The sequence below is a fragment of the Nuphar pumila genome, chromosome 12 (assembly GCF_984573655.1).
Source record: "Nuphar pumila chromosome 12, dmNupPumi1.hap1.1, whole genome shotgun sequence".
In the NCBI taxonomy this organism is placed as follows: domain Eukaryota; kingdom Viridiplantae; phylum Streptophyta; class Magnoliopsida; order Nymphaeales; family Nymphaeaceae; genus Nuphar; species Nuphar pumila.
Window position 1 is genome coordinate 4,783,972 of NC_143260.1, and position 9,552 is coordinate 4,793,523.

A 9,552-nucleotide genomic window follows, 5' to 3' on the forward strand; every position below is an offset into this window, starting at 1 on the left:
TAAACGCGAATGATTCCTTCCAGGGCTCAATTAAGAATAAAATAAAGAGAATTAGAAATGTGAAAAAGATCTTTTTACCCTTTGCGTTTTTCGAAATCAGCATTTCAATCACGGACCGGATACGGTTCGGAGCACGATAAATCTGGAACCAAATTTTCGAATGCGAGTCGGATATTATGAACTAGATTCGATGCAGTAAAGCTGAATGTGGATCCAAATTCTATAAGACAATACTGGATCCAGTGAAGATGGTTTAGAGATTTTGGTTTTATAAGTAGGATTGGACTAAATGTAGATCCGAGAACAGAAAGGGTAGAAATCATAGATCTGACTCCAGATCCAAAAAGGTCCGATCATTTAAATCTGATCTTGATCCGAATAGTCATCCCTATCTTACTTTAAGATCCACATCTAAGGAGGATTTATCAGATTTGGATCGAAGGTATGAATGTATCAGATCCTGCTTAGTGTTGGTAAGTCGCAAAGGGGCATGGTTTGTTGGGTCTGATCACTGGATCTGGTACCTTTTCTAAGTAGTGGAAGGTCCAATCAAAATCTAGGTTGGTAATCGGACCCGGATTTCACATGAGTAGTTGGTTTTATTCATGACTGTGTGGGTTTATGCTTTTGGACCTGGACTTTCTGATGTTAGAATTTGGATCCTGGATCCAGAGAGACGGACCTGCCACGATCAGCCCATTTGTAGAAGAACCGATCCCAATTTTACCGTAAAAGGGGAATTGGGTCCCAAAATATGCATCGTGTTTGAGTTGGATTAGAGTGTATTTGAACCTGATCCGAAAGAACATGATATTTCTACAGGATCCAGATCCGAGGTCCAACCATGTACAAGGATTCACTTCTGAACCTAATCCATGCCCATCGAAAAAAGCCATATCCAGAAAATGTGTGCAGACCCATATAGTTGCTGGTTCGGGTCAGATCTTATTAGGTCCGGTATGGAAATATAAGGTTTTGGGAGCCCTCATTGGAAATTTCCCTTGAACCACCACTGTGGAAAAGTCTTGGCCAAGTCAAGCAGATGTGGTTGGCCAACATAAAACTTGAATTGTCAAAATAACGGAAGGGAAAATAACGGAGGCAATTTGTTTTACCTCCTTAAGAAAGCAAAATCACTGGTAACAAATCGTTAAGTGAACTTAAAGCAAAAATATCTTACATAACGTACTCTTTGGGGGTGTTTTTTAACGGGTTAATATATGGACATGGTTAGCAGTTATGTGAGGATGCGGATCCGGATCTGGACGTGACTATGAGGTGAAAAAAATCCATCTTAAAATATTTCGCGTGTAAATGTACTGGATCTTAGCCAGTTCTTTGATCAGATCTTTTATGCGGTTCATAAATCTGAGTCCATCTGTTACTGGTATATTGTAGGTTAGACCCGATTATCCGGCAGACTAGGACATGATCAAGTTATATTAAGTTGACCATGCTGGCCTTACGGATACTTGGGCAGAAACTTGCAAGTCTGTCCAACAGCTTGGATCCAGTTCCAAACGGGATAGGACAAACTTCACTGTAAAAGATCCAAGTTGTCTCGACAACGATGTGGTCAGCTAGTAGTCCATCTGGGTTGGATTACGGTGTTGCATTTGTAACCAGCTAACCAGATCCACATCTAGTTAGGATCCAAAAAAAATGTAGATCCTAAATTGGTTAAACTAGTTAGTTTTTGTAAAATCCAACATGAATTGGATCTAGAACCCATAGCATGGGTTTTGGCCAGATCTCGAGTGGGGCTGTCGCAAATAGAGAAAATAACGTTATCTGGCGGTGTAATTCCAAATGGTTGCAACGATATATATTTGCACTTTGTATTCTCAAAAAGATATATATTTGCACTTTTGCTTCTAATTTGTGTAGTGGCAAGCCTCATAAGTAACACACGCATCAGTGAACAGCCTACCTAACCCCCACAATCATTTTATTCAATATAGTCAGAATTATCGGCGATATTTTGAATTTGTGATTTTATTGTAGTTTTTTCAAAAGCTGATAAAATAGAAAAAATATGGTAATTTTTATAATATTACAATATTAATGTGATATTGACATTTTTATTAACTTTTATACTCTCATGTACTTCCCCTTTATATTTTGTGTGTTGTTTTATGCTTTTAAAGTTAAACTCTTAAATACATGGATATTCCTAGATATTTAGTTGATACTTTAAGAAGCCGTTTAAAATTTATCGAGTCATTTTTTGAAAATCACCTTAACGACATGTGTCGTTGATATCCATTTTCTTTGTAAACAACAACATCGCCGCTTATAACCATTAACATAGCGCCCAGTGGATCTCTCTCTCTCTGTATATATATATATATATATATATATATATATATATATATATATATATATATCAGTTTTCAGCGCATTCAACTGATTTAAATGACTAAATCACCTTCCAAAGTGATAGCAGTTTTGAAAATACAATTTCTTTTAAAGATTGTGCATATTTTTGTGTTGCTAGAAAAGGATTTAAAATGCCTTTTTACATATGTAAAAGAATGATAACATTTCACTAAGTTTATTTTTATGTCTTAACAATATCATTTTATTTTAGAAAATTGAGTATTTCGAGAGTCAGTTGAATGTTGATAACATTAATGTAAAATATAAAATACTTAAAAACTTAAAACAAACCCCTATACATGTCACAAGCCTATTTTCTTCATTAGGCTAGCGCGACACGATATTACTTCCTTACCGTCGCAAGCCTACTTGTCAGCTCGCTTGCCAGTCGCGGAAGCTTGTAATCATAGTGCAAAAGAGCAAGAGACAATGGAGGGAGAAGAATTGCAATGACAAGAAGCAATCACAATGAGGGTGAACAAAAAAAAGCTCAAAACATTTAATTCATTCACAATTTTGCCTGCAGGCTATTACATTTCAAGTATGTGGGCTGCCCCTTCGGGGTATTGATTCACCTGAACCTCGCAGCTTACATCAGACTCAAAAAAAGTAAAACAGACTCTAAGCGCAACTTTACAATGTAAGTTGCAAGGGAACATGCTCTCATCTTCAAATCATGTGTCATCCTCGGTGCCATCTATTTCATGGTAAGCCCTGACTTCAGTCGGGTAACAGTTGTTCATTCGAAATGTAGGCTCCCACGTTGGTTTCGTTGTTTCATCCCATTGCACTAAGTATTTCTTTGTTTCACCCAATTTGTTGACCTTGTGACGAAGGATCTTACTGAGGTGTTTCTCGGTCTGTTGTGTTGTTGGGGCCTTCTGCATGATGGGAGCGCGTTATGGCATACTGCGTTCTGGATCTCCATCGTCGGGATGAAATTGCTTGAGGTTGCACACGTGGAACACCAAGTGCACCTTGAAGTCTGGGGGCAACTCTAACTTGTACGCCAGTTTGCCCACCTTCTTTGTGATGGTGAAGGGTCCTTCATACTTTCTGAGCAGTCCGCGGTGCCGCCCGCGGAAGATGCTTATGTGCCCGGGATATAACTTCACCAACACTTGGTCCCCAACTTGAAACCCAGCGGGCCGACGATGCTTATCCGCCCATTTCTTCATTCTCTTTGTCGCCTTGTGTAAGAATACCTTCGCCAACTCATTTGGATCATACCAATCGCGAACAAACTGATAGGTGAAGGATGACCTTATCTTTTCTTGTGCGACAAGAGTGTGTAGGGTCAATGACTGTTGTCCTGTGACTATCTCAAACGGGTTGTGGCCTGAAGACTCCCTCTTTTGCAGATTGTAACAAAATTGTGCAACGTCAATAAGCTTCACCCAACTTTTCTGGTTGACACTACAAAATGCCTCAGATACTGCTTAAGTATCCCGTTGATGCCCTTTGTCTGCGGATGAAAGCTTGTTGAAAACAACAAATCAGAGTCAAGTAGCCGAAATACTTTATGCCAAAACTTGCCTATGAAGCGAGCATCACGACCGCTCTTAATGCTCTTTGGTATGCCCCAGTGCTTCACCACATGCTTTACAAACAACTTTGCATGGCACTCCTTCAAAGCTGTGATGAAGGTGACATACTTTGAAAAACAATCCACCACAACCAGGATGGAACTGAGGCTCTCTACCTTTGACAGACTAACAATGAAGTCCATGAAGATGATATCTCAAGGACGTTCTACAATTGGTAGAGGCTCAAAGAGATCGGTAGCCTTCTAGTTTGTCCCCTTATCTTGCTGGCAGATGAGGCATGTCCGCACATACCCTTTCACGTTGTTCTTCATCTGGGGCCAATAGTAGCCGCACTCAAGGAGTGACCAGAATGGTCAGCCCATAATGTATCATGGCACTCCTTGAGTAATTCTTGGTGAAGGCTTTCCCACCGCGACACGAAAATGCATCATCCTTTTATCATGAGGAGGTCATCCTATAGCCAAAATCGCTGAGTCTTCTCTGCCTGTGCCAAAGAAATAAGATGTTATGTTGTCGGATCTTGCTACGTCCCTTCACGGATATGGCTCAGCAATGCACCCTCCACACACACTTCAAAAAGCTCTGCATGTGCAGTTGCGAGTTCAGCTCTACAGCTAAACGCGCCTGTCATAACATGGGTCTTTCCAACCTTGTACTCCAAGATAAAGTCGAACTCAGCCAAAAACATTTGTCACCGAGCTTGTTTAGGCGTCAGCTTCTTTTGTGTCTGAAAATAGCTCGTGGCCATATTGTCCGTCTTGATAATAAACTCGACACCAAGAAGGTAGTGCCGCCAGGTCCTGAGGGAATACACGATGACAGTCATCTCACGTTCGTGTACCGTGTAACGCCTCTCTGCATCCTTCAACTTCTGACTCTCATATGCAATTAGATGACCCTCTTGCATAATAACTCCGCTGATGGCAAAGTCTGAGGCATCTGTGCGGACCTCAAAGAGTTTTGAGTGATCAGGTAGTCGCAATACTGGTTCTCTCACTAAGGCTTTCTTCAAGTCATCGAAGGCATCTTGGCACACTCCTGTCCAGAGCTATACCTGATTCTTCTTTAACAAATCTGTGAGGGGCGCATCAATGAAAGAATAGCCTTTGATGAAACATCGATAGTAGTTTGCCAAACCAAGAAATTACCGCAACTCTGACACTTTGCTTAGCCGAACCCATTCCTGGATGACTTTTATCTTCTGCCCATCCATACGCAGCACACCATGCCCCACAATGTGGCCAAAGAAGTTGATCTCCTCCTACCCGAAGAGACACTTCTCTCGTTTGACACAAAGGTCATTCTCCTTTAACACTTGAAACACTGCTCGCAAGTGCCCGACATGTTCCTCAATGTTGCTACTGTAGATCACGATATCATCCAGGTAGACTACCACAAACTTGTCTAAGTAAGGGTAGAAGATCTGGTTCATTAAAGTCGTGAACGTGGTTGGAGCATTTGTCAACCTGAATGACATTACTAAGAATTCATAAGCACCATAGCGGGTGACGCAAGTTGTCTTCGGCTCATCACCTTCAGCAATCCTCATCTGACAGTAACCTGATCGCATATCTAACTTGAAAAAGATACGTGCATTGCCTAACTGATCGAACAAGTCTGCTATCAGTGGCAATGGGTACTTGTTCTTCACTGTAACCTTGTTCAAAGCACGATAATCCACATATAACTGTTTGGAACCGTCATGTTTCATATGAAAAAAAATCGGAGTGCCAAATAGGGCTTTTGATGGATGAATGATGTTTGCATCCAACATCTCATCTAGCTGCCTGTGCAGCTCCTTCAGCTCAACCGACCCCATGCGATATGGAACCATTGCGAGAGACTTCGCTCTCGGGGTCAACTCAATCTTCTAATCGACCTCACATCTTGGTGGAAGACGATTTGGCAATTCTAGATGAATCACCCCCTTGAAACTTCTCTAAAAATAGGGTTAGGGTCGGTGACACTGTTGCTTCTACCTTCCATTTTCCTGCGCGCATAACAACTAAGAATGTTTGCTCCCCTTGCTTGACACCCTTTCTTTAATTGCATCGTCGATAACACTGAAGACTTGCCTTTCTATGTAAGGCACTGCACTATGTGAGACATGTTTGGCCCCATAATCGTCAACGTGTTAAACTTTGGCAGCATCATAACATTCTGACTCTGCAGAAACTTCATACCCAAAATCTTCTTGAAATCGTCCAGAGGCACCACAGAAAAGTTAGCTTTGCAGGCCCAACTCCCCACTTGGATAGCCACATATATTGCTTCAACAAAGATGGGCTTGGCCTCAAAGTTCACCATTTTGATGGTCATCTACTTTGGCCTGGGCTTCAAGCCCAATCGCTCTGCCTCTTCCCGCGAGACAAAGTTGTGTGTGACTCCGGAGTCTACCGTAACTGAAGTAGACTTTTCATTCATAATGACTTCGAGATACATCAGTTCTTTGCTAACCTGCATGTTCTCAACTACACAACTTCTAGCTGCGTTTATCAATTGCATGGCTCCTATCCACAGGTGCATAGTCTCAGTGTCGCTGCATTCAGTATCACTACATTCCTCCTGTGTTGCATTGGCTTGTCCATCGTCCTTTACGAGACGCTTGGGGCACTGCCTGACAATATGTCTATCGCCACGGAACCAACATGTCACAATCGCACCCTTGTTGTTGTTGTTATACTTTGAGTAGCTCTGTTTCTTATCGGATTGATGGTGTGTCGACGCCTCACCTTTGTCGTCGTGCCGTTGATCCTTCTTGCCTCCGTGGTCAGGCTTCTTCTCGACTTTGGTTGATGTGGTGAAAGGCTTGCGCTGAGTATCAACTAAGCGCTCAACCGCCACATATGCATCTTCCAAAATACAGGGGTTGCTTCTTTCCACTTCAGACTGTGCCCATGGCTGAAGTCCCACAATGAACCAGTTGAGCTTGTCGTCTTCTGACATGTTAGGCACATCTATCATAAGCATCTGAAACGTTTTAATATAGCCTTGCAATGAACCAGTATGTTTAAGCTCACGAACGATCGGGTACACCTGCCTCTACGCATTTCTTGGTATGAAGTAGTTGAACTTTGTTGTCTCGAGAACCATTGAACTTTGCTGGTCTTGGTACATCAATCATTGATGGCCTCTCACCATTTCTCCCATTTAGGGTCACTAACCGCTGCAACGTGCAGTTTTTTTAACTGAAGCTCCCCTACTTCAGTCTGCAAGTCGACCACTATTGTCGTCAATGAAGTGACCTGCCCCATCAGTAAGTTTACTTGCTCTTGCAGGCTCACCACCATATCATTCAATTCATTGAATGAATCAACTGCGTGTGAAATTGCTTCCTCATACAAAGTCACATCTTTCACCAACTTGTTGACAGTTGCAGCCATCTTCTCTTAGCCTCGAGGTGAACCCATCTCCTTAGCTTTGGCAACTGCCTTGCCTTTGGTATTGCGCAAGCTTTGATAAGGTGCCATGATGTCTTGCTCATAAATTGCAGTATGTCGGCATGTCTCTCAACACCGACTCTGGAGTCCCTTCTCCAACACGAGAATGAGCTCTGGTACAACTTGTCACGAGCCTATTTCCTTCAATAGGCCAGCGTGGTGCAGCATTCCTTTCTTATCGCCGCAAGCCTACTTGTCAGCTCGCTTGCTAGTCGCGGAAGCTTGTAATCAGAGTGCAAGAGAGCAAAAGAGAATGGAGGGAGAAAAATTGCAATCACAAGAAACAATCACAACAAGGGTGAACAAAAGAAAGTTTAATGTATTTAATTCTTTCACAATTTTGCCAGCAGGCTATTACAGTTCAAGTATACGGGCTGCCCCTTCGGGGTATTGATTCACCTGAACCGAGCAGCTTACATCAGACTCAACAAAAGCAAAACAGACTCTGAGCGTAACTTTACAATGTAAGTCGCAAGAGAACAATACAAACCATAGTTAAAAAACTCACTCGACCAACCCGGTGACTTGGTCGAGTCTGCCTGGATCGCCCAGGTCAAAAAAATAGGTTGAACTCATTTTTTACAAAACTCGACCGAATCATGTGCTGAAGTCATGGGTGAATCATGCATATATATATATAATATATATTATATAAAATATAATATATAATATATATTATATATACACATATGATTATATATGTATTAATAAAATTATATATTAAATATATTATAATAAATATCATATAATGCATATTATATAATATATTGATAAAATAGTATAAAATATAGATTATATATATATAATATAAAATATAAAGTTAACATGACCCTGATAGCGTTTGGAAGCGTGAGAGTTGCCTCGTCATACATGATTGGAATGGATTTGACAATTATTTCACAAATAAACATTATTATATCATTTATGCATAATTAAAAAAATACAACCCCCTTATCCACTGGGAATAAAATTCTTACTTAAAGATCTCAAATACATAATTTAACAACATATTAGCGTTGACATTCAACATGTTCCCACATAAAACTAGTTGTGAATCAATCTTCAATGTGCAGTTTTGATTATTCATAACCAATCACTTTTTTTTTTATATTTACACAGAGAAACCAGCCCTAGGAGTAGAGACCTAGCCACACTGGTTTTGCCTACCATACTGATGGTCGTTGTTCTGACAGTATAAAACTCAGTGTGCTTACCACTTGTCCCTAGGGAGTTGCCACGCTTCAGCTTGCCCAATTGGGAAGCCCATGAGATTTGAACCTAAAGCACCTGCCTAGGCCTAGGTCCCATCCCACTATGTTGAACCCCTTTGGGGCCGTAGCCAATCGAATTAAAAGGGACATATTGTGGAGTAATAGGCCACTTAAACAAGCTTATTAGAAAGTTTGCCCCACTTCCTAGAGGGCAAGGAAGACCTGGAGTTTTTATGAAAATGAATTTGATGAGCGAAGCAAATTTTTTTTATCGTTAATAGAAAAACGAAACACCTTATTAGGAGTGCACTCGATGCCATGTGTGGGTCCTTCAAATAAGACCTGTACATGATTTTTGATCAGAATAAGATGTTGGACATAATGAATCTGGGTCTAACCCATTCAGGTAACCCGGTTTGACACTATTAGCGGGCCACATAATGGGGAGATAGTGGGTGGGAGTTACGTACGTAACTCCCACCCTCCCATTATATAAAGGGGTAGGCTGCCATGAAAATGATGAGAGTTTCGCTGTAACACCCAAATTCCACCTGCAGAATTTTGTAGTATAAGGTCTTACTCATCGTCGACCTAAGGCCTGGGCTCATCATGGGCGTCGACTCAATGAGGAGAACGTCGAGCACTCACACACACACTTTATGGCATCTTCAGGCATGCTTTCTGTGTATGATATTGCAGGAAACACCAGCATTGGGTTAGACCCAGATTCGGTTTATACCAGGTCAGACCCAGATCCAGTAAGTACCGATTCAAACCGGATTTGGTTAGTACCGGGTCTGACCCAGTTTTAGTAAGGGTCCAAGCACTATTTGGCCTGAACCGGATCAGGGACTCATACTACCCTTTTTTGGACCGGTCCAAAGCCATTTTTTATTGATTCTTTATAGTTTTTCACCAGTTTCGGGAAGCTAAGACCCTGTTTTCATAAATATATAGAGATGCAGGGATTTTGAC